Below are 27326 nucleotides of genomic sequence, written 5' to 3'. Positions count from 1 at the left end.
AAAAAGGAAAAGAAACAAGAAAGGATAGAAAAGGAAGCCACTGCTTACAGCTCCATATTTTTTTTTTTTTACAGCCTCTCCTTGCTCCTGGTTCAGAACAATCATTCTCTCTGCCATCAAAATCATCATTAGCTTTCAATTGGCCAGAGTAGCAAGTGTTCCTCTCTCCCCTCAAAACCCATAACCACTAGGCCTATCTGACAGCTACCCCTCCTGGTCTATGGAACATAATATCCAGCTGTCGTAGTTTGGAAACAAAAGCAGGCATGTCCTCATAACCCCTGTGGTGGAGTTGCTTGCCCTTGTAGTGAATGGACTATGGACAGTGTTTTTCTAACTTCAGAGGGAACATTATGATCTAAAGACAATTATTACAAATACTCTTAGGACATGCATTGGCCCTGAATTTTAAAATTAGCAAAATGAAGCCCCATTGAAGATCACCCGTATGGAAGCAGTGGCCTAAAAAGGCCACATTTTCTTAGCATGTATTTTTCATTTGTTAAATTACCCAAGGCTCCCGTATTAAACAGTCATGTTCAAAAGGCCACTCCTCTGGAAGAGAGGCTAGTGCCTTGAAGTAGCTTTCACTATAAATATAAAAAGAGCTGGGGTTGGGGGGAGTAAGATTCCAGAAAAATAGTGAAACATACTGTAATTAGTAAACACTGCAACATTTGAAAAATAAAATATATTTTCCCAAGAGGAGTATTCATTGGAACGTATTTCCTAAATGGGCTATGAAATACTCACAAATTTCATGCTGAATTTACATTTCTGGAGTAGTCTCCATCACAAGGCTCTTCACATTTAGGGCAAATTCCTTTATATTGTCCCCCATAAATGCCTGATTACATTTTAAACCAAATGAAAGGATGCTTTCTGCTGCTGCCACCTACTGCAAACTTGAAAAATGTTTGAAAATTTAAAAGAGAAAATGCAATATAATATTACTGAAGAATAATCTGTAAGTCACACAAGTAGACCAAGATCAATGTCATTATGCTTTACTTTTAATTATCTACTAATTATTCCAGAACCCTGAATGATAATCAATAAAGTAATGTTGCAGAAAGCAGAGTAAATAGGGGCCGGCCCAGTGGTGCAGCGGTTAAGTGTGCACGTTCACTTCTCGGGCGGCCCAGGGTTCGCCAATTCAGATCCCGGGTGCAGACATGGCACCGCTTGGCAAAAGTCATGCTGTGGTAGGCATTCCACATATAAAGTAGAGGAAGATGGGCATGGATGTTAGCTCAGGGCCAGTCTTCCTCAGCAAAAAGAGGAGGATTGGCAGTAGTTAGCTCAGGGCTAATCTTCCTCAAAAAAAAAAAAAAAGAGTAAATAAGCTACAAAGAACAGTATTAAGCAGTTTTGTTGAGCTAATGTTTATGATGTGTGTGAATGGGAAAGAGTGCCACCATCTATCTACTGGCTATACCTGCCATGGGTGTGGGAGGAGGAATAGAGGCACATATGCCTAGTTTCTACCGGCTCTGGTATACAGTGTTCTTTCAAGAAGCTTGGTAGTAAAGGACAGGAAAGTGAGTAGCTAAGTCAGAGGGAAATTTTGAAAAGGAGAGACACGGACATGCTTATAGGCAAAGGAGAAGCTCAGCCAATAAGAGCCTAAAGATGATGTATTTATGTGTGCCAAAAGAATCTGTTACATGGTAACATAGTAGGTGCTCAGTTATATTAGTTGTCATGTTAGGGGTACCTCTCCTTACACAGTCTCTCACTTTTTTTTCTTAAACATATTACACTGCTCTACAGTGTGTCATATGTGGTCGTGGATACTATAGTGACCAAACTGAATGACCCCTTTCCCTTTATGTCCCATCCAGCTTGGAAACATCATTAGTCATTTCAGCAATCACTTCCTCCCAGTCTTACGTCCTCCACCCATTGTACACTTTGGCCCTTCCTCCTTTGTGCCCAACCCAGAGGACCTCCCTAATCATGTTTTCTGCTGCCATGTTGATTGTTTTGCCACCTCAGTTGGGTCCTCACTGCTGACTGGTGCCTTTAATTTACATCTATTAGCATGTCCCACAGCAGCTATCCAAACCTCCTCTGTTCCTTATGATTCCAACTCTATCATCCTTCTCTTTATATCTTTCAGATATATATATACACACACACATTTATACATCATAGATTTTTTTCTCTAGTCTATGTTAAACGCAAAAAAGTCTATCCTTTGTGTTGAGAAAAACCCAATTCAGAGCTACCAGAAAAATGACGTATTAAATAAACTTTCATTAATTTGAACAATTGTGAGTTTTAAAATTATCAAGGTAGATAAACATACAAATAAAGTGGGAGGAGGAGAAAAAGTTTCATGAACAGGCAATTCACAAAAGAGACACAATGGCCAATATGAAAAATATTCAACTTCAGCATCAAAGAAATGCAAATTAAAACAAAATGAGATTAACACAAAATGCAAGTTTCTACTTGCAAAGCAGCTAAGATTGCTTTTGTAGATGGTATACAGTGCTTTGGAAGGGGTGTGGGAAAACAGACACTTGCATACATTGCTGGTGCTTAAATAATTGTTGCTACTTTTTTGAAGTATAATTATTTGGCAAGAGGTATTATTAGCATGGCACAACTAGAGGCACTCACAACTAGAATATGTATACATCTATGTACGGGGGGCTTTGGGGAGAAGAAGAAGGGGGAAAAAAAAGAAGAAGATTGGCAACAGATGTTAGCTCAGGTGCCAATCTTAAAAAAAAAAACGAGGTATCAGTAGTCTTAAAATGTAAATATCCTTTGATCCAAAATTCTACTTCAAGAAATTTATTTTAAATGAATAATCAGGAATTTGCAAAAAGGGTCTAGTATAAAGATTTGATCACATAATTATTTAAAACAAAAATAAGTGGGAACAACATAATACCACTACAGGGAAGATTTGTTAAATAAATTATAGAACAGATAAAAATATTCATAACAGTGTGAAAAGAGGAAGGTGACATGAGAATAGGTACCATGGGATTAACACATACAAATAACTAGAAGAATATAAACAATGTTGACCATGGTTATCTCTGGATGTAGGGATAGTGATGTTTTTTCTTCTCTTTTAATCTGAATTTCTAAATTATCTATGAAGTACAAATGTATTACTTTTGGAAAAAATAAAGTTTTAAAAGTTGCTAATTTAATAAATGTTCGTTATTTAAACATTTTAAAATTATTTTAACTTTAAAAAACTTGTTACAGTTTTTTTCCCCCTCTAATTTTAAAAGAGATATTAAATTTCAAGGCATAGACGACCTGGAAATGATTCTATAATATACCACGCTATAGTAGGTAATGTGTCTTTTCACTAGAGTGAGGGATAGTCATGGCTGAGATAAGCTTTGAGGAGGTGGGAAGGTTTGGGACTAAAAGCCTTGACCAGAAGGTAGGGGCGTGTGTGTGTGTGTGTGTGTATTTACTCACTTTGTTCTGCAAGAAAATAGAAAAGTGAGGATGGCTATAAAAGATTATGAGGTGAGTAGAAAGGAAGTTGAGAAACCCCACTACAGGAAGCACAAGTCACCTGGTGAAAGAGAAGGATGATAGAGTTGGAATCATAAGGAACAGAGGAAGTTTGGATAGCTACTGTGGGACATGCTAATAGATATGAATTAAAGGCACCAATCAGCAGTGAGGACCCAACTGAGGTGGCAAAACAATCAACATGGCAGCAGAAAACATGATTAGGGAGGTCCTCTGGGTTGGGCACTGACAAGAGATTTTCACATATTGAGGTATATGGGGTAACTCCTTGAGTTCAAAACTGATTCAGTTTGAACTAGAAAGCCTGACTTATGGCCTATCAAACATACATCGTACATCTGCTTATCCATTAAAGTAAGGAATCTCTCTTGAGATAAAGAATGCATACTTCCCCTCCTACACCCTTCTGGTAACACACAGATTAGTCCCTTTCCTGGCATCATGGTCATGTTGACCTGCTAATTTGCAAGTGAATCTCTCTTTGAAAATGTATCCTGGGTGTGTTTAATGTATCTTCTTTGTTCTAAAATGATATAAGACTGTATTGAAACCCATGCTTCTCGGGAACGCCTTTTAAGGCCTTCCTGGGTTATAATCCTCACTCTGCCTCATAATACACTCACCCCAATTTTGATTTATAGGTTGGTTGTGGATTATTTGCGGTGACATTTGTTGGCGTAGTTGCAGCAGGATTTCAGAGAAACCCACCAGAGACCACCTGGAATCTACACTGAACTGGCATTCAGTACTAACAGGGGCCATTGAGCCCTCCCACATCACTGCATTCTTCAGATGACTCTGGCGAGTTCTCCTGAAACCAGGACCTCTTTATTTTAAGTCGATGGTCCAGAGTTTATCTGAGTTGTTTCAAACCTTAAGACTAGGTGTCTTAAGGGGGTACTGGTACATACCCTAGGTAAGAGGAACCTAGGGGGAATTCCTAGGACTGAGGAACCTAGGAGGAATTTCCTAGGCCAGGGAGGTCTAGAGGGAACTTTGGAGTGAATGGGGAGGGCTGACCTTTTTAATTTGGCTTTAAATTGTAAAGATTTGTGTTTATATAAAGTTGAACAAACTGCTTGATAGAGAAATGAGTGACTGATGTGTTCAGCTCCGAAGAAAAGGGACATTGCTCCTCCCAGCCAAAAGGCATTCTCAGGTGACTGAGAACCTTAGCAGGAGTGTTGGAGGGTTGAGTTCTCATGATGTGTAGCAGTCTCATAAAGAACTCCCCTATCATCCACGTTAATTAATTAAAGGCTTGTCCAGGGAAGCTCATATGAGGGTTGGTTACCCGAGCTCTGAGCCCCCATGGCAGTTTTAGGCTGTCAGTGGGAGAAACTGAGGCACATAAGAGAGAGTTTACAACCTTTCTTTAGGGAGTAACACTCACAAGCAGCACATTTCTGACCCACTACACTGTCCCTAGGAATTGTTCAGACTTTATAGCAAAACAAAACTAAAAGAAAAGCAGGAAATCGAGCTCCCAAATAGGCAGCCTCACCTCCGAACTCCAGCTGGCTTCACGCTGTGATTTGCAAATGCTTAATGAAATAAGGATAGCTGTTATTGGCTGGCAAGATAACCTGTGATAATTTGAAATTACAGTGGCCACTGTGGGGCTCCTTTTTAAGAGACAGGTAACAAAGAAATTTTGAGTCAAGCTCACCAACTTCCAGCACAATTGCTCAAAAACCAAAGGTTCTGGAAGCTGTAAATATTTACAAAGAACAGGAAAAAAATATTTTACCCAGCTTGTTTCATGTCCTCAGGGCTTGGCTTAATAATTGTCAGGTTAGAGGTCCTGAAAAATGGTCAGACAAAATGCGGTCACACCCTGTTTTGTGGTCAGAGATAGAGAGAAATGTGGGTTGTGCTCCATTCGTGGCTAAGGGTCCTACCAAGCTTCTGCCAGCCTCAGGGGAATTACATTGGCCATTAGAAGGAACATTCTGATTAGATAAGATCAGTTAAAAGTGCACTTAAAAAGCAAAAACTTCAACATTCCAAAATAATCTTATTGAAAGTTCTGCTGCAAAAAGCTAATAGAAAATTGTTATAAATAGTAGTTAAAGGAATATATTAGGCCATGACTTTACAGACACCCCCATAATCTACAAGTTAATGAGACTCTGAGAAGTTTTCTGGGAAACTGCTACACTAAAGATTACTGGAACTGTTCAGTACCAGTTCAGTTACTGTTTGTCCTGGCTGAAACCAACAAGGTATTTGAAAGGATTTAAGCAACTTAGGATCAGAAATTTGGCCAAACTGGAAGCTGATATTGAGTCTGATAGGAATTTTCTTTTCAGACCTTCTTCCCTAAGTTAAATTAAACCTAAGCACCCAGTGGGAAAAAAAGCAAATTAGGGTGATGGGATTGGACAGGTGCCCTCAACTTACAAATCCCTGTAAGACTGGAAAAGCAGTTCTAGAGGCAGTTCAGATTCCACTCAGTTCCTTTATCTTAAAAAGGATTATGGCCTCACCTCTCTGGGAACTGTTATCTAGCTCATCACCAATTGTTCATCACCAATTCCTAAAATTGAAGAAAAATTTTTAAAAAGGCCTGAAAAATGGCCATAACAACAGCCTCACCCCAAATCTAGCATCTTTAGTGTCTTCCTCACAAATATTAGTAAAAAGGCTTAAAACAAAATTTGGATTCATAACTAGGGAGCTTTATATTACTGTACCTGATTCATGGCAGTAATTTTAAAAGAATAGCTGTGGAGACCTGTATATGTGTGTCTATATGTATGCTATACATGTGTGATACTTCACCTCCAGATGGTATGGACAAAATTAAGAGCTCTGTTTAATTGGCTTAAAGTAAGCACTTACTTAAATTCTGAACGTAATAGAAATTAACCCAATGTCTTTCAAGTTAACTTGAGACAAATTAATCTTTGGTAAATAAAAGCTTGTTTAAGTTTGTTGGTTTGATTGAAATAGGCATGTCCTCAAAGTTGTCAGTATTTGGATATGATGCAGACATGCAGCCTGGGTTTAATAGTCAAATATGCTCTTGTTATCTGTTACAAATTCATCAGCAAAATAATAGCTTTAAATGATAGCTAATTTTGTCTAATGTCTCATGAAGTTTTTATGGGTAATCTGAACATAATTGTGGGACACAAATGATTTAGATAGATAAAAATGGGTAAGAGTTTGTGGGTACAATAATTATATTTTACGGTCTGAATACTTAGAAAAAAGCTTTCAAATTCTTTTTGGTAACTTAAAACTTTCAAGTTTTGCTAAATTAAGTTAAATGATAAAAACTTGTTGAGCATCTGGGTCATTTTCAAATAAGATAAAATACTGAAACATTGCTAAATGTATCTAAGTTTATTTACTTTTGGCTTTTTATTATAGAGAAACTAAAAAGTGTTTGGGTCTATTAGTAAACATGTCTTCTATTTTACTGAAAGATTATACTACAAAGGTAACATGTTTCCAGAAATTATAAAAGGTAGTTATAAATTTGCCCCAAAATGCTAATGTAAAAGAAAGTTTATAATTGCTTACTTAGTTTTTACTTAGAAATTAAGGTCTGTAAGGGTTAAAAGTTCTAACTGATATATGTAATTAAAGCTACTAAAAATTAATAAGAAAAACAGCTCTATATACAAGGAAAGTAAAATATGTTTTCAGTAAAGAAGGTATAAAGAATGGAAGTATTTTTGTTTGTTGGGTTAAGAAAGATAAAATTGTTCTAAAGTACTAGCAGGGCAGAATGAAAGCATGGAACAAATTCTGAATGTAAAAAGAAATTATAGAAGATTTGTGAAAGAGAAAGTCTGAGAGTTTTATGCCTGGTCAAGTTGGCTAAGATTAAGTAAATCCAATTAAGTAAATGAGTTTTAATAAAAAGTAAGCTTGTACAAGAATTAGAATTTGCCTTTCTCTCTCAAAAAGGATATGCTCTATTTGCCCTTGACTGTTTCATAGCGACAAGATGAGCAGACACTTGATCTTGTTTGACCAAGTGTTTTAAAATTGTTTGATATTTTTGACAAGCTCCTCCTCCCTCCCCCAAAAATATTCAAATCCTGAATAAAGGTTTCCTTTTGACCTGGAAGAAGGACGAGAATTTCTATAAGTATTTTCAGAGGGCCCCTGAGACTTCTCAGAGGAATTTGTTCTCTCTTCCTATAAAGGGGGGGCGGGGGGGATACTATTAGGCTTGTTTGGTATGCTAAATTGCATGGAAGCATTGTCCAGTAAATGATGATAAACCTTCTTACGTTATATTGTGTAGGTAAAGATTATTCACTATTTTAACCTTGCTACCTTGCTTCCAACATCACAAGGGGAATAAACCACGACTGCATTCTATTATTTAATTGGTTTATAGGTGGGTCTTACTTAAACCATAACCAAAGATGTTATCAAGCTGGATAAGCTGTCCAGCCTCAAGAATGCCTGCTATTTTCTATTAACTCTGGTAACCCACTATAGGTTTCCTTCTATACACTCAAGAAATTGCCACAGAAGAGAAGAAATAAAGGTGCAAGAAAAGGGGGAAAACAATACTTTTGGAAACTTTCTCCCACAGTGGCTCATAAAGCCCAAAATATAATCTAGGGAAACTATTTCATGAGTCACAAGGCCACTTTCCCCTTCCTAAAGGACCCTTTGAGGTATGACAATTGGACTTTGTCCAAATGCCCCCCTCTCAAGGATAAATATCTTGTAATGATCCATATGCTCTCATGTTGGGTTGAGGCCTTTCCTTCAGAAGAGCAACAGCTTCAGGTAAATTATCATTGAAAAGGATAATTCTTGTTTGAGGAATTCCTACTGAGTTACATGGTGACTGGGGAACTCATTTCACCAGACAAATAATTAAATCTATTTGTAACATTTGGCTAACAATGCAGCATTTCCACTGCACTTACTATCCCTGATCCTCAGGACTGGTGGAAAGAACTAACAGCATAATCAAAACTTAACTGGCAAAGCTTTCAGAAGCATTTAATCTCTCATGGCCAAAACCTCTTCAGTCTTAGTTCTACGCCCTTTGCTAAGCATTGGCTGTCTCCTTTCGAGATAATAACTGGATGCCCTATGCAATTAGATGAGGAAACATATGAACGAAGTTTGCTTAAGGGAGATATTACATTGTTATCAGGGTCCCATTGAGATGCTTAAATGAAAGGTTGGTAGCTGATTCTTTTCACAGAGCTTCCAGACCTTAAGTATCATGGGCTATAAACTGGAGAATTTATTTATCAAAAGAGGCATCAAATGAAAGACTCTCTGCAGCCTGTTGGAAAGGACCACACCAGGATGAGAAGAAGACAATATCTGTTGTAGACAGCTGTCCCAAGACTCCAGACCAGGCCTGTATTCCCAACCTTGTGTCTCCGCATTTAAACCTTTGTTATGCTTAAACTGTATACCTATTTTATAATTGTTCCATTTGAGGTTTCAAAATACTATTATACTTAAAGAAAGTGACTAATTTGGAACAGACTGGTCTTGAAGGCCAGACATTTATTGAGTGGCTCATAATGGAACTCAATGGTTATGTGGAAAAAATCCCTGTCCTTAGCTACTGCCTGGATGGCTAAACACCGCACCCTGAGTTTCCCTTGGATGCAGGGAAGGATTCAGACTGAGCTAACACCTGTTGCCAGTCCCTCTCTCTTTAAGGCCAGATGGGCTCATTCAGTGTTCCACTGGTATGACCACCAAGAAGCTAGCTTTAGTTGTTCCTCCTTTGGGGCTAGAGGATGTCATATCACATACAGAGGCCCTTAACAGTGGTCAAACAGGAATAGCCTTATTAAATACTGAAATGTCTTTCATGAGAAAGGCTGTCCTTCAAAATAGAATGGCCTTAGATATTCTTACAGCATCCCAAGGTGGCACATATAAATCATTCAAACAAATGCTGTGTTTTTATACCTGAGGAATCTTCCAATGTGTCATCTCTGCTAAAGCACACACACACACACACACACACACACACACAAAGCAGGTAAATGCCTTAAGCAATCTTATACCTGGTCTTGATTTGTTTGGTTGGCTCCCTTCTGGTATTGGCTTCCATTTGTGACCTGGATTGCAATTCCTATTTCTATTACTCCTTGGAATTCTTGTATTGGTCATAATATTCAAACTAATTACTGTTTTCTCAGTGTTGTATGACTGGCATGCAAGCTAGAGTAATGATTGCTCAGAAACTTGAGACGGTTGATGGATCCTACAACCCTGAATGAATCCCCTTTTATTAAGGCTATGCCTAAGAATTCATTTTTAAGCTAATCATTTGGAGCATTGGATTACCTGTTCTATGATTGTTATAAACAATGTAACTGTAAGAAGTCATGTAAAAGCACATGTGCAATGTTTGTGCGATAATCTAAAAATAACTGACAAGTTACGTAGCCTATGAAACAATTCCCCTGTTAATATATACCTCTATGCTTGTCCACTATATCTGACTATTCCCCCCAACATGGATAACTGGGCAAATCAATGAAATAAAAACCCAGCACCGAGGGACATGATGGACCCAGGGCAGGCAGCAACCACCCTGGCACTGAGGGACAATATTTTGATCAGCAGTGCCTTCTATTGAAAGATTATTAATCAAAAGGAGAACATGACAAGAAATTTTCACATATTGAGGTATATGGGGTAACTATTCGAGTTCAAAACTGATTTGGCTTGAACTAGAATGCCTGATTTATGGCCTATCAAACATACATCGTACATCTACTTATCCATTAAAGTAAGGAATCTCTTGAGATAAAGAATGCATACCTCCCCTCCTACACCCTATGGGTAACACACAGATTAGTCCCTTTCCTGGCATCATGGTCATGTTGACCTGCTAATTTGCAAGTGAATCTCTCTTTGAAAATGTATCCTGGGTGTGTTTAATGTATCTTCTTTGTTCTAAAATGATATAAGACTGTATTGAAACCCATGCTTCTCGGGAACACCTTCTAAGGCCTTGCTGGGTTATAATTCTCACTCTGGCTCATAATAAACTCAACCCAAATTTGATTTATAGGTTGGTTATGGATTATTTGCGTTGACAGCACAAAGGAGAAAAGGCCAAAGGTTGACAATGGGTGGAGGAAGTAAGACTGGGAGGAAGTGATTGCTGAAATGACTAATGATGTTTCCAAGCTGGATGGGACATAAAGGGAAAGGGGTCAGAGGTTTGGTTACTATAGTATCTACTACCATGTATGACACATTATAGAGCAGTGTAATATATGTTTAAGAAAGGGTGAGGAGAGACTGTAAGGAGAAGGGTAAGACAACTAATATAACTGAGCACCTACTATGTTACTATGTAACAGATTCTTTTGGCACACATAAATGTATCGTCTTCGGGCTCTTCTTATTGGTTGGGTTTCTCCTTTGCCTATAAGCATGTCCATGTCTCCCCTATTCAAATTTCCCTCTGACTTACCTACTCACTTTCCTGTCCTTTACCACCAAACTTCATGAAATAACACAATATACCAGGGCTGGCAGAAACTAGGCACATTTGCCTCAATCCATCTTCCCACACCAATGGCAGGTATAGGCGGTAGTGGTGGTACTCTTTCCCATTGACATACACCATAACCACATGTAAAATTGAATAGCACCGAGCAAAGGGCCTTGCATATGGTAAGCATTCAAAAGCAATTCACTAAATGAATGAATGCATGCATGTCACAAATCAAAGTAGATTTGGGATCTGTCACATCTACTGTTGTCTTTCTTATCCTAAGGTCTTACTAAAATGTGAACTTAATCTATGCAGGTATGATTGAAAAGGAACAAATAATAGCACTTTTTAAACTATATCTGTGACCTTGTAGAAATGGGCTCCCTTTATGCTACTGGCGACAGCACCTTAGGCTCCTCATAAGCAGGAAGCCTTTGCTTAGGGTCAGTCTAGCTAGCTGCATGCCAAGCTGTTTTCAGCTACAGTATTTTCTAGACTGAAGGTATGTTTTGGGATTAGGTATATCTTTTACCTTCCCTGTTTTTTATTGTCCCATTTCTATTCATTTATCTTCTATTCTTCTATTCAACATCCTCCTGGGCGTCATCCATTTGCAGCACAGAGGAGGGAAAAAAATAAACAATATACCACACTCCCTTTTTAGGTACAGAAACCATCTTTGGTAAGACATTAATTCCACCTGGCAAGGAGGATTTGCATGATCTCCAAGTCCATTGTGGCTGACATATTCTTAAAGTAGCTCCCATAATCCCCACCTCCTCATGTTTACAACTTTGTGTGATCCCTCCCTTTGAGTGTGAGTGAGACTTGCTTCTAATCAAGAGAATATAGTAAAGGTGCTGGGATATGTGTGATTACATGTACACAATTATGTGATGATGCTATATAAAACCACAGTGCCCGTCCTCCTGGAGTCTCTCCCTTGCTTGCTATGGCCATGTTAGGGAACTCCATATGGCAAGAAAGTATGGGTGGCCTCCATAAACTGAGGGCAGCCTCTGGCCAAGAGGCAATAATAACAAAAAAACAAAACAAAACGAAAGTCCCCAAAGCCCAAAAAATGAAGCTCTCAGGCCTACAACCACGAGGAACTGAACGCTGTGAACAACCACATGAGTTCCCCAATTGAGCTTCCAGATGAGAATCTAGCCCTAGCCAATACCTTGACTGAAGCCTTGTAAGACCCTAAGAAGAAGGCCCAGCTAGGCCATGTTCAGAGTCCTAACCCTCAGAAATCAAGTAATAAGTGTGTTGTTTTAAGCCACAAAGTTTGTGATAATACCTTAATGCAGCAATAGAAAACTAATACACCCAGACAACTCGACACCATCCCAGCTAGAGGCAACTTGGTTTACATTTATGGAAAACAACTAAAACCCTTAAGGCACACCTAATAAAGATTACAGCGGCATACTTTAATACTCCTTTTTATATGAATAATAGGGAATAGAGCAAACATTCTGCCTGCTGACTCAAATAAGCATGATTTACAAACCTAATACTTTTTAGTGATATTATCAAAATCAGTAGCAATGATCATACACAGTGCTATGAGTAAGGAGAATTATGAAAAATATAGAAGACATAGCCCTTGCCTTCCAATATCTTTTGTTTCCCAAAAGTCCTATCTTTGTCACCTGGGAATTTCCTCATATAAAGTTCTCGTTTCCCAGTATGTTTCTAAAATGGCAAAAGCCCATAGCATAGATAAAGACACACAGCAGCTTACAGGCTGCATTGAAAACTGCAGAAGGGGAGGATGAGTGAATTGGTTATTTACCGCAGCATAACAAATTACCCCAAAACTTAGCAACTTAAGACAGCAACACTTATTATCTCACACAGTTTCTAAAGATCAGGGATCTGGGAGCCGCTTAGGTGGGTGGTTCTGGCTCAGGGCCTCTCATGAAGCTGGAATCAAGCTGTTGCCCAGGGATGCAGTCATCTGAAAGCTTGACTGGGGCTGGAGGAACTACTTCCAAGATTGCTCACTCACCTAGCTGTTTGCAGGAGGCCCCAGTTCCTTGTCACATGGGCCTTTCAACAGGGCCGTCTGAGTGTCCCTGTGACAAGGTAGCTGGCTTTCCCCAGAGCAAGTTATTAAGGGCAAGCAAAAGCCGTGGTGCTTTTTATGACCTAGTTTGGGGATTGGCAAACTTTTTCTTAAAGGGCTAGATAGTAGACACTGTAGGCTTGCATACCACATAGTCTCTATTGAAACTATTCACCTCAGTTGTTTTAGTGCAAAAACAGCCACATACCATATGTACACAAATGGGCATATTATGTTCTGATACAACTTTATTTATAAAAATAGGCAGCCAGCCCACAGGCTATAGTTTGCCAACCCTGGCCTCGTCTCCAAATCTGCACATCCTCATTTTCCCTTTATTCTATTCATTAGAAGCAAGTCATCAGGTCCAGCGCACACTCAAGGGGAGAGGAATTAGTCTCTGCTTCTTGAAGTGAAAAATAAAAGAATTTGTAGACGTATTTTAAAACCACTACAATGGGCTTAATACCTTAAGCAGAATGTGGGTTAAATATTGCATTCGTTTTCTAGGGCTGCTGTAACAAATTACACACACTGGGTGGCTTAAAGCAACAGAAATGTATTCCCTCACTGTTCTTGAGACCAGAAGTGCGAAGTCAGGGCGTCAGCAGGGCCGCGCTCCCTATGAAGACTCTAGGGAGGAATCCTTCCTTGCCTCTTCCTGACTTCGGGTGGGTCCTGGCAGTTCTGGGTTTGCAGCTGCTTCACTCCAGTCTCCATCTCTGTCTTCATATGGCCTTTCTCTCTCTGCCTATCTCTGTGTGTCCTCTCCTCTTCTTATAAGGACACGGGTCACTGGATTTAGGGCATACCCTATCCAGTATGATGTCATATTAACTTAAACAATTACATCTACAAAGAGCCTATTTCCAAACAAGGTCACATTCTGAGGTTCCAGGTGAATATAAATTTTGGAGGGGACATTATTCAACTTTAGTTGCTAATAACGTATCAATATTGGCTCATCAATTTTGACAAATGTGCCACACTACTGCAAGATAGTAATAATGGTGAAAATTGAGGTGAGGGTGAGGAGGAATAGGGGAACTCTGAACTTTCAGCTCATTTTTGCATAAACCTAAAACTGCTAAAAAAGATAATAAAGTCTATTCATTAAAAAAAATGAAAAACTGCCAATATTAGGAATGAAAGAAGAAATATCACATCAGATACTGAAGACACTAAAAATAATACAGAGATATTATGAATGTTACACCAATATATGCAACAATTTAGATAACATGGACAGATCTTGAAAAACACAAATTACTTAAACTGACTTAAAAATAATTATAAAAATCTAAGTATCCCTATGTCTATTAAAGAATTCATAATGAATCAAATTCATAATGAAAAGCTTCTCTCAAAGAAAACTCTAGGCACAGTAAAGGAAATCATCAACTAAATGAAAAGGCAACACACTAAATGGGAGAAAGTATTTACAATCATGTATCTGATATAAATCATGTATCTTTATATATAAAATATATGAAGAAGTCACAAAAATCAGTAGCAAATATCCAAACAATCCAATTAAAAAATGGGAAGAGGATCTGAATAGACATTTTTCCAAAGATGACATATAGAAGGCCAACAGGTACATGAAACATCACAAATCATCAGGGAAATGCTAATCAAAACCACAATGAGGGTGCCGGCCTCGTGACCAAGTGGTTAAGTTCGTGCGCTCTGCAACGGCGGCCCAGGGTTTCTCTGGTTCAGGTCCTAGGCGCGGACATGGCACCACTCATCAGGCCATGTTGAGGCGGCGTCCCCCGTATTACAACTAGAAGGACCCACAACTAAAATATACAACTATATACTGGGGGGATTTGGGGAGAAAAAGCAGAAAGAAAAAAAAAAAGGAAGATTGGCAACAGTTGTTAGCTCAGCTGCCAATCCTTAAAAAAAAAAAAGATTGGCAATAGCTGTTAGCTCAAGTGCCAATCTTTAAAAAAAAAAAACAACCACAATGAGATATCATCTCACATGTTAGAATGGCTATCATTAAAAAGAAAATAAATAACAAGTGTTGGTGAGGATGTAGAGAAAAGGGAACCCCTGTGCACTGTTGGTGGGAATGTAAATTGGTGTGGCCAATATGGAAAACATATGGAGACTCCTAAAAAAATGAAAAAATAGAACTACCATATGATCCAGCAATTCACGTCTGGGTATTTACCTGAAGAAAATGAAAATACCAATTTGAAAAGATATATGCACACACATGTTCACTGTAGCATTATTTCCAATAGCCAAGATATAGAAACAACAGTCCATCAATGGGAGAATGGATAGAGAAGATGTGGTATATATGTACACACACACACACACACACACACATACACACTGGAATACTATTCAGCCATAAAAAAGAATGAAACCTTGCCATTTGTGACTACATGGATGGACTTGAGGGCATTATGCTGAGTGAAATAAGTCAGTCTGAGAAAGACAAATATCATATGATCTCACTTATATGTGGAATTAAACAACAACAATAAAACCAAGCTCATAGATACAGAGAACAGATTGGTAGTTGCCAGAGGCAGGGCACGTGGGGTTAGGGGCGGGGCTAGATGGGTAAAGGAGGTCAAAAGGTACAAAATTCCTGTTATAAAATAAATAAGTCCTGGGGATGTAATGTACAGCACAGTGACTATAGTTAATGATACTGTACTTCATATTTGAAAGCTGCTAAGAGAGTAGATCTTAAAAGTCCTCATGACAAGAAAAAAAATTTTTATGTAACTATGTATGGTGACAGATGTTAACCAGACTTATTGAGCATGTTCATTTTGCAATATATACAAATATCGAATCATTATGTTGTGCACCTGAAACTAAAATAATGTTACATATCAATTATACCTCGATTAAAAAAGAGAAAACTCTAGGCCCACATAGCTTCACCAGGGGATAAGAGAAATATTTACCACCATCTACTACTACTACTAAATAATAGTGATCGATACAGACTCAGAAAACAGAGGAGAAGGAAACACTTTCTAATTCATTCTAGAACATCAGCATTACTCTGGTACCAAAACATGACAACACATTACAAAAAAAGAATGTTACATACCAATATCTATCATAGATACTGATATTCCTCATTGCATCCCACATAGATGCAAAAATGCTTCACCAAGCACCAGTAAATCAAATCCAGGGAATTTCTGAAACATGTAATATGACATGACCAAAGCGGCATTTATCCCAAGAATGCAAAGTTGGTTTAATTTAGAAAAATCACACTCTTTGACATCGGTCTCAGCAGCATATTTTCAAGTACCATGTCTGACCGGGAAAGGGAAACAAAAGACAAAATGAACAAATGGGACTACATCAAACTAAAAAGCTTCTGCACAGCAAAGGAAACCATCAACAAAATGAAATATATCATATCACATATATCAGATAAGGGGTTAATATCCAAAATATACAAAGAACTCATACAGCTCAACAACAAAAAACCAACAACCCAATTAAAAAATGGGCAAAGGATCTGAACAGAGATTTCTCCAAAGAAGATATATGGAGGGCCAACAGGCATATGAAAAGATGCTCAACATCCTTAGCTATCAGGGAAATGCAAATCAAAACTACAATGAGGTATCACCTCACTCCTGTCAGAATGGCTATAATTAACAAGACAGGAAACAACAAATGTTGGAGAGGATGTGGAGAGAAGGGAACCCTTGTACACTGCTGGTGGGAATGCAAACTGGTGCAGCCACTATGGAAAGCAGTATGGAATATCCTCAGAAAATTAAGAACAGATCTACCATATATGAGCTATCCCACTGCTGGGTATTTATCCAAAGAACTTGAAAACGCCAAAGGCATAAAGATACATGCACCCCTATGTTCACTGCAGCATTATTCACAATAGCCAAGACTTGGAAGCAACCTAGGTGCCCATCAAGAGACGAATGGATAAAGAAGATGTGATATTTACACCCATCCGTCTAACCATGGACTCATAGGTTGTTTCTATTTTATGGCTATTGTGAACAAAACTGCAATGAACATCAGAGTGCAGATATCTCTTCAAGGTCCTGATTTCAGGGGCTGGCCTGGTGGCAGAGGTTAAGTTTGTGCACTCCACTTTGGCAGCCCAGAGTTCACTGGTTTCGATCCTGACCACAGACCTATACACCATTCATAAAGCCATGCTATGGAGGCATCCCACATAGAAGAACTAGAAGGACTTACAACTAGGATATACAACTATGTACTGGGGCTTTGGGGAGAAAAAAAAGGAAGACTGGCAACAGATGTTAGCTTGGGGCTAATCTTCCTTACCAAAAAAAAGTACACCTATAAAAAAAAAGATCCTGATTTAATTTCCTTTGGATATATACCCAATAGTGGGACTGCTGGATTGTACCATAATTCTATTTCTAGTTTTCTGAGGAACCCCCATAGTGTTTTCCATAATGGCTATACCAGCCTTACTTTTTCTGATATTGAACCACCTTCTACTGTTAGGCATAACTCTAGTTTTCATCAGTGAGTATATGTTCATTAGGGATATTTGCTTGACAAATGTATATTTTCAACTAATTTGAGGATGACTATTAAAAATGATTTGAAAATTTTATTCGGCAATGTTTTTTGAATGATATTATAATCTCTTTCCCCTTCAATTCATACAGGACTGATCTTTCTAAAATACAGTCTGATTATTTCCTTCCCTTGATGAAAATCTTTCGATTGCTCTGTATCACATAGAGCAGTGTTTCCCAAACTTCATTCATTTCCATAGCTCTTCTCAAGTGTTGCAAATGTTTCCTCTGCCTGAACTGTCTTCATCTTTCTTCCTGAAGAATTTATACTTATTCCCCATAATTTATGTTATTTTGTCTACAATAAGGATGTCACTCAATGTGAGCTGCAGATTTTATTCCAGACCCTCATTTTGTACTTTAAAACATCTTTGATTGACATATATTTACATACATGAAATGCACAGATCTCAAGAGTGTGATTTAATGAATCTCAATAAGTCTATACATCCATGTAACCACCACCCAAAACAAGATCTAGAACATTTCTAGAACTCTAGAAAGTTCCTGAATGCCCCTTTTCAGTCAATAAAATACCCTCCTCTCCATCACCCTGGCCAAAAATGTTTTGACAAAAAGATATTAAAGGTCACAGAACAATCATAATCTTTCCCATTGATCTTAAAAGTGCTTTGCATGATTTCAGCTTGCAAGATCATTTTTATGGTCCCACATTACTGCACAAAGTGAGGATTGTCTGTATTTTTTGATATTTCATTTTATTTCCATTTGGTATTTTAGCTGTATCTGTGTATGTGTATGTGTGCATGTGCCATGTCTGTATTAACGGTGGCTCTAACTCAGCAAACTACAGCACATGGGCCAACTCCAGCTGGTTGCCTGTTTTATAAATAACATTTTATTAGAAGATGGCCCCGCTGTGTTCTGTGTATTGTCTGTGGCTGCTTTCATGCTATGAAGGCAGGGTTAAGTAGACACTACAGAGACCATATGGCCCAGAAAGCCTAATATATTTATTATCTGGCCCTTTACAGAAAAAGTTTCCCAACCCTTGCTCTAAAGTGATGGTTCTTAAATTTTAGCATGCATCAGAATCACAGAAAGACTGTGCCATTCTGCCAGAGTTTTTGATTCAGTTAGGTCTGTGGTAGAGAAAGAGAATTTCATCCTTGCTGATCCCAGGTGATGCTGATGCTGCTGGTCTGCAGACCGCATTTTGAGGACCACCGTTTTCTTTTTTTTAAAGATTTTATTTTTCCTTTTTCTCCCCAAAGCCCCCCGGTACATAGTTGTGTATTATTAGTTGTGAGTCCTTCTAGTTGCGGCATGTGGGAGGCCCCTTCAGCATGGCCTGATGAGCAGTGCCATGTCCTAGCCCAGGATCCAAACCAGCAAAACCCTGGGCCGCTGAAGTGGCGCGCACGAACTTAACCCCTCGGGCACGGGGCTGGCCCCAAGGATCACCATTTTAGAGGTTATATTATATAACTTTAACTTATTACAGTCTATCTTTTTACTATTCTATTATTATTATATTATATTATACTACTTCCTTCCCACCTTTTGCATTCTTGTTGTTACATATTTTACTTCTTTGTACCCTCCTAACTCTACTGTACATTGTTACTATTTTTGCTTTAAACAAGGTCACAACTTTTTTGTGTGCAAATTAACACACAGTAAAATTGACTTTTTATGGTGTACAGTTCTATGAGTTTTAACTTATGTATGGATTATTATCACTGCCACTGCAATAACTCTCTGTGTTAAAGGATCTAGTAGAAAAGAGGAACATAAACGAATAGGGAATTTGACCACAGAGATGGAAAGTATAAAAAAAGAATCAGGGGCTGGCCCCGTGGCCGAGCGGTTAAGTCCATGCTCTCCGCTGCAGGCGGCCCAGTGCTTCGTTGGTTCGAATCCTGGGCACGGACATGGCACTGCTCATCAAACCACGCTGAGGCAGTGTCCCACATGCCACAACTAGAAGGACCCACAACAAAGAATATACAACTATGTACCGGGGGGCTTTGGGGAGAAAAAGGAAAAAAATAAAATCTTTAAAAAAAGAATCAAAAGGGAATGCTAGAAAAAATAAATATCGAAATTGAAGAATTCATTAATACATGCTATTGAGTGAAGGTAACTCCTGTACTGGGTTGTAAGGTTTTCATGTTTTTCTTTATTCAACACTATTAACATCCACCTATATATTGGTGATTTCCAATTTGCTATTGATTGCTTCTAATGTGTGTCTTGTATCATTTAAGTGTATTGTTTGAACATTTTATTCTTGAATCTTTCAATTGGAAAAAGTTCTGGCAAAATTATTTTCTCTTTCAGTTTGTCAAAGCAGTCATGTAAGCCACCTTGTTTTTCATTTCTGTTCCTATGGAAATTATCTAATCATTTTCCAGAAAATAGATTATATAAGGAGCCTTTTTCACTTTTTTAATTTGTAACTTTTTATGGTCCTTCTTTGATGAGTTTTTCTGCTAGTTTATGATCCCTTAGTTATTTTATGGAACTTCAGTGAGGAAAGCTTGTAGTTTCCTAGACACCTGGCAGCCATTGTGTTCCCCACCCCCATCATCTTTTTAAATTCTGAAAGCTGTAAGAATAGAAAGACAGCCTAGAGGTGGGGTTCGGTAGCTCTTAAACCTTCCATTCTGATTATAATAAAAGACCAGGCTGCTAGAAAAGAGATCAAGTTTCTTTTAGCTTCCACGTCCAGATTAATAAGCAGTAGAGTTATACAAGCATAATCCATTCTACCCCCTCAACTCCAGGTTCTTCTGTGGTACTTCTCATCCTTCTGTTTATCCTACCTTAATACAACCTAAAAATTGGTTTTTAATTACTAACGTAAAATTCCATTTATTGTCATCTATGTTGTTATCTTGCTTTTACTTACGTGCCTAAGTATTTCTCTTGACTGTTTTTCTTTGATGAAATGTGTCATAAAGTTCTGTGAAAGGTGTGTTTACTTTGTGCTGCATTTATTGAGAAGTAGAGAAAAGGTTGTTCTATGCTTTCCAGGTGTTCCATAATTGTCTTTGATGTCTGTGAAACATCCTGTGTAAATCGTTTCTGCTAAGTGTGTATTGCACATGTATTTTGAAATGAATTTGACCAGGATCCATCACACCATTTTGCTATGGTAACACTGGCATACATCTCACAACACGGCATTCATGATTTATTCCTTACATTCTAGAGTGATGCTCAAAGTACTATATTTTCTTACCTGGTTATCATTACGTTTGTTGTCCTGTGAAGAAGGCCAGAGTGGATATTATTATCTTATGTTCCAGATGAGGAAGCTGCGACATGGACAGAGATGATTAAATGAGACAGCACATGGGAAAGCATCTGTGACAGCGTCTAGTATGTATGTACATGTGTATGTGTACATATATACATACATAGACACACACATACATATTTATTTAGATGTATTTTTGCAATGAGGACGAGGGCAATTTTTTCTCTTTAAAGAAATATATATACTTACTATCAAAAAGCAAATTAGTGGCAGATCTAAAATTAAAGCTCCTTCTAGGCATGTACAGTCTTTCTAGCAAGCTCTATTTCGATGACACAGACGACATTTCCAAATCTGGAAATGTTATTAGCTTTGCACATTCAGGACAAACTAATATCTATTACAGTAGTTCAATGTTTTAATTACAATCCAGAGACATTATAGGGACACTTCCTTAAACTTTCTTTTCAGTATGTATTTCTGCTGGCATTACAAAGCATCCTGACTACTTCCTGAGGTCTCTTGCCCTAAACAGGGGCCTTGGGCCAAATTTTGATTTAGGTGAAGTTTGGTTTTGGATTCCTTCTACTTTCTCTTCTGGTTCTTCTCCTACTTCTTACGTGACAAACGTACTCCATGAAAATCAGTTCGTGGGCGGCAACAGCAGGTGGAGGAGTCTGGTGAACTATGAGTCAGAAAGTAGGAATGCCACAGCAAAAAGCCCTTCCAGCAATTAGGACCTGGGAGAGCTATAGGAGTTGAGCAATCTGAGAGAAGCAAAAGGTTGGCGACGTGGAGTTTGGCAGGCAGTGAGGCAGAGCAGGCCAAACAAGTATATGGAACGAGCAGCAGGGAAAATGCAAAATGCTTTGCACCTTCAATCAGTCTTTATTCCTCTTACTATGGTGAATTCCAACCTAATATGATACTTGTCTATAATCCTACTGGTAATAATAGAAACTGTAACAGTTGGTTGGCTGACCAGTCAATTTGGAGTGGGGAGTGATCACAGTTCTTTTGGCAGAAGGGTTCTCTTTATTCTGGTTGTTGAAAGGGATGCAATTACATTAATTCACACTCAAAGAGGGAGAAAATGATCATTAACTTATTACAGGTCTCAAAAATAGTATGTTTTGAGGAGAGAACCAAAGCAACACTTCTCCGTGTATGTTCTGTGGCATACTCACTCCTGCATTTTAGTTGAATGCTTCAGATGAAAAAGGATTCTGTGGCGAAACACTTTGAGAGATGCTGTATGACCCTCTTACTAGAAACATAAACATATTTAAGGTCCTGAGAAGTCTTGCAGTAAGTACACAATCTCACTTAATTTTATTTAATTCACTTTTTGGTTAGTGCTTTTAGTGTCCCACTCAAAAAATCTTTCCATACCGCAAGATTGCAAAGATATTTTGTTTTTTCTAGCTTTCTGGTTCTGATTTTTATGTTTACATCTATGATCCATATCTATTTAATTTTTGTGTAGGGAGTGAGAAAGACGTGAAGGTTCTTTTTTCCTTCCTATAAGAAAATCTATTTGATCCAGCAACATGTTTAAAAAGACTATCCATTTCCCATTGAATTGACTTGCCACCTTGATCAAAAATCAATTGACCTTATGCGTGTGGGTCTATGTCTGGATGTACGATTCTGTTCCACTGATATATTTGTCTATCCTTAGGGTAATACTTGATTATTGTAGCTTTATAGTTAAGTCTTGGAATCACATATCATAAATCCTTTTCAAGATTGTTGTTGTCCCTTTTCAAGATTGTTTTCGTTATTCTATATCCATTGCATTTCCAGATAAATTTCAGAATCAGCTTGACAATTTGTCCAAAAATTCCTCCTGGAATTTTGATAGGGATTGCACTGGATCTATACATTAATTAACGGAAAATTGGCATCTTAACAATTTTGAGTTTTATAATGCATGATCATGGTGTATATATATATATATATATATATATATACATTGAACTTTTTGTTTTGGTCTTCTTTAATTTTTCTTAGCAACATTTTATAGTTTTCAGCATAGAGGTCTTGTGTTCTTTTTAAACATTTTATTTTTCCTTTTTCTCCCCAAAGCCCTCCGGTATATAGTTATGTATTTTTAGTTGTGGGTCCTTCTAGTTGTGGCATGTGGGACACTGCCTCAGCATGGCCTGATGAGCGGTGCCATGTCCACGCCCAGGATCCGAACCGGTGAAACCCTGGGCCGCCGAAAGGAGCACGCGACTTGACCGCTCAGCCACGGGGCCCACCCCTCAAGATTTCTTCTTATATATTTGATAATTTTTAATGGTGATGCTTTCATTTATTTTCTAATTGTTTTAACTGTTCAAATTTTTTCTAATACAATCTTTTATATTGACTATAACCCGTGACCTTGCTAAATTCATTAATTAGTTCAAATAGTCTTTATATTCTACAGGGTTTTCTATGTACACAATCATGCCATGTGTGAATAATGAGTTTTACTTCCTTTCTGAACTTTGGCCTTTTATTTCTTTTTCTTGCCTTATCATACTGGCCCTATACTAAGCGCTTAACATACATCATCTCATTTAATCTTTATAACAACTCAATGTTATTCCTATTTTACAGATAAGAAAACTGAGACTCAGAAATATTCAGTATCTTGCCCAGTCAAGATTGCACATCTATTAACAGATCTAGAATTCAAACCCAGGCACTCTTACTCCAAACCTGAACCAATGACTATTAGATTATAAATTTGGAAAACTCAGAGGCAAAAAAGCAAAAGATGTTATTAAATTAATAATAGAAAAAAATCCATTAAGGACAAAGAATATAAACAGTTCACAGAAAAAAGGGCAGGTTTCTTTTAAATACAAAAAGATGCTCAACCTCACTCACAATGAGAGAAATACAAATTAAAACTATGCTAAAATGGTACAGCCAGTATGGAAAACAGTATAGCAGTTCCTCAAAAAATGAAAAATAGAAGTACGATACGATCCAGCAATCTCACTTCCGGGTATATACTCAAAAGAACTGAAAGCAGGACCTCAAAGAGTTATCTGCACACTCATGTTCACAGCAGCACTGTTCACAATAGCCAAGAGGTAGAAGCAATCCAAATGTCCATCGATGGATGAATACATAAACAAAATGTGGTATATACACACAGTGGAATATTATTCAGCCTTAAAAAGGAAGGAAATCGTATAATTTGCTACAACATGGGTGAAACTTGAGGCCTTTATGCTAAGTGAAATAAGCCTCACAAAAAGACAAAAACTGTATGATTCTACTTATATGAGGTATCTAAGATATCTAAATGAAGTATTTAAATTCATAAAAAAAGAATGGTGGTTGTCAGGGGCTGGTAGGAGGGGCAAATGGAGAGCTGTTATTTAATGGGTATAGAGTTTCAGTTTTGCAAGATGAGAAAGTTCTGGAGAACTGTTGCACAACAATGTGATTATACTTAAAAGCACTGAACTGTACACTTAAAAAAATGGTTAAGATAGGGGGCCGGCCCATGGCTGAGTGGTGAAGTTCGCACGCTCTGCTTCAGCGGCCTGGGGTTTCTCCAGTTCTGATCCTGGGTGCGGACGTGGCACTGCTTAATGTGGTGTCCCACATAGCACAACCAGAAGGACCTACAACTGGAATATCCAACTATGTACTGGGGGGCTTTGGGGAGAAGAAGGAAAAAAAAATTGGCAACAGATGTTGTTAGCTCAGGTGCCAATCTCAAAAAAAAATGGTTAAGATGATAAATTTTTATGTGTTTTTTATCACAATTTAAAATCTAAAAATTATTTTTAAAAACTTTAACACAAATTTTATTATAAATTCTAAAACAAAAAACTATGCTGAAACCTTTTTTTTTGTTTTTTTGAGGAAGATTAGCCCCGAGCTAACTGCCGCCAATCCTCCTCTTTTTGCTGAGGAAGGCTGGCCCTGAGCTAACATCCGTGCCCATCTTCCTCTTCTTTATATGTGGGACGCCTGCCACAGCATGGCTTGTCAAGTGGTGCCATGTCCGCACCCGGGATCCGAACTGGTGAACCCCAGGCCGCTGAAGCAGAACGTGTGCACTTAACTGCTGTGCCACCAGGCTGGCCCCTGAAACCATTTTTTAACCTATCAGATTGGCAACAATCCAAAAGTCTGATAACACTCTCAGTTGGCAAGGATACGGGAAATAGTACTTTTATACATTGCTGAGGGAATAATGGAACAGTCTCTATGGAAGGCAACTATGCAGTACCTATGACACCTTTTGATCTAGCAGTTCTACTCTGGTGAATTATACAGATATACTGTATGCATGAATGAAATGATATATGTACAAGGTTATGAACCTCAGCATTGTTTATAATAGGAAGATACTGGAAACAACCAAAATGCCCATCACTAGGTGACTAGTTACATTATAGTACATTCATACAGTGGAATATGCAGCTATTTAAAAATGAGGACACTCGCTATGTACTGATACGGAAAGCGATTCAACATGTAAGTGAGAAAATTAAGAAGAGTATATGTAACAGTATGTGTAAAAAGGAGGGAAGTAAGAATCTCTTCATACTTTTATATTTCCTCGCACATACTTCATGAAACTCTGGAAGGATACATGGAAAAATACTAATAGTGGTTTGGGGGCCCTGAATAGGAACTGAATGGATAGGGCACTGGTTGGGGTGGGAAAACTTTTCAATGTATATCTTTTTATATGTTTTGGTCTTAGAACCACGTGACTATATCACCTATTCAAAAAACTAAGCCCAAAATTCCTATGCCTAAAAGTAAATTTTAAAGACACCAACTGACATTAATTTATTCATAAAATGAATATTTACCAAGTGTCTACTATATGCCAAGTAGGCACTGTTTTGGACTCTGGCAATATAATACTGAACGAGATCAAGTTTTGTCCTCATAGAACTGACATTCCAGTGGGAAGGGGGAGTGCTGTTATTTTAGATAGGTGGGAAGGGTTCTCTGAGGAGGAGGCATTTGAGTAGAGATCTGAATAAAGGGAAGGAAGAAACAATGCACGGGAAGAGCTTTCCAGGCAGCAAAGGCCCTGGACAGAAACAAGCTTGATGGGCCCAGGAACAGCAAAAACACCTATGTAGCTGAACGAGGAGAACAATGTTAGGCAATGAAGTTAAACAGATTGTCAGAGAAGGCAGATCATGTGGGCTTTGTAGGACATAAGCAAGGGTTGAGATGTTATAGGCAGCTAATGGAGGTTTTTAAAAAAATCCAAAAGAGTCTTCGTTAAGATTCAGCCAGTACACACCTGTATGGCCTCCAGGTTGCTAAAAAACTGAAATATTTCAAATCTGGTTAGGAAACAGCTGCTTCCCTGGTAATAGTGTCACCTGCCATGCTGGCTTCTTTCCTAAGATCATGCCGTTGCCCACCCCCACCTCCACAATGCCCACACCCCACCTCCTGCCCCAGGAACCAACAACTAAATAAGTAACCTCGCCCAGCAGAGGCTATTGAGTTGGGAGAGTTAATCAGCTCAGGAAACTAGAATCATTGAGATTCAGCAACCTAAGGAATGAGTAAAGATTTCACTTCATTACAGTCCTAGAGCCTGCTTAGGACAGTGTGTCTTGGGCTTCCATTCCACTAAGGGTCAGGTAGGGCCCACTACCGTCATCTGGGCTCCCGCTCAGTCCAGCAAGAAGCAGCAGCAGGCTGGAGACATAGACCGAACATCCCTGAGGTCTGAGACGAAGACAGAGGGAAGGGGAAGCCCAGTGTACTTCTACACAAACAATCTGCCTCCTCAGTCCTCCTTGAGTGATTTCAAAGGCTACTGGCCAACAGTCAGCCCTTACAACTTTTATATAATATATTAACCACATCAAACTTGGTTTCTATATTCAAAGTCATAAAATTGTCCTGTGCCAGGAGGATTTTTAAAAATACATCATGGCAAAGGGAAATAGAAAATATCAACCTCTCCAACACCAAATGCGACCATAACATTCTCATAGCTACACTCAAGAAAGTCAATGTTTGTGTAACAATGTGTAGTTCCTGGAATCCTAATCTCAACAGAGAATTACAACAGCTGAAACACAGCAATTCTAATTTCACAAATGAAACTTATTTTACACACTATAGTACCGGGAATTTAGTCTGGAAAATTAGTACACACGTCAAAATCTTAAAAACAGATTTCTCCAAAGTTGCGTGAAATTTCTAAGCCGCTTGCCATTTCATCCATTTCACAAAGTTCCTCCTCTTTGAAAATACATTCTGCCGCTCTTAAATCTAGGATCCCAATATCTTATTACATCATATTAAGTTCTACTTTATTCTCATTCATTTAATTTCTTTGAACATCAAAACCTCCAGTTTAATTACCTGAGAGACTACTAAATATTTGCTAACATAAACTTCTAACATGAGCCTAAACTAAAGGAAAAGCAACTGGAAAGAACATCAAGGAGAAATCTAAGCACCGCGTAGAAATAATCAACC

At 38.2% G+C, this 27326-nt stretch overlaps 1 protein-coding gene across 12 annotated transcripts in view; it reads right to left on the bottom strand.

Annotated features, from left to right (window-relative positions):
- MAP3K13 (mitogen-activated protein kinase kinase kinase 13) overlaps nucleotides 1-27326 on the bottom strand; it is a 165042-nt gene that overhangs the window by 103490 nt on the left and 34226 nt on the right. For 6 of the 12 annotated variants that reach the window (XR_011428778.1, XR_011428779.1, XM_070242662.1 and 3 more), the window contains one exon: nucleotides 20829-20904. The exons of the other annotated variants lie outside the window; for them this stretch is intronic. The gene's annotated coding sequence lies outside the window, so the exon portion shown is untranslated. The remainder of the gene's footprint in view (nucleotides 1-20828; nucleotides 20905-27326) is intronic. 12 annotated transcript variants of the gene reach the window in all.

This window comes from Equus caballus, chromosome 19 (genome assembly GCF_041296265.1).
Source record: "Equus caballus isolate H_3958 breed thoroughbred chromosome 19, TB-T2T, whole genome shotgun sequence".
In the NCBI taxonomy this organism is placed as follows: domain Eukaryota; kingdom Metazoa; phylum Chordata; class Mammalia; order Perissodactyla; family Equidae; genus Equus; species Equus caballus.
The sequence above is the reverse complement of the archived record's forward strand: the minus strand, read 5'-3'. Positions and strand labels throughout refer to the sequence as shown.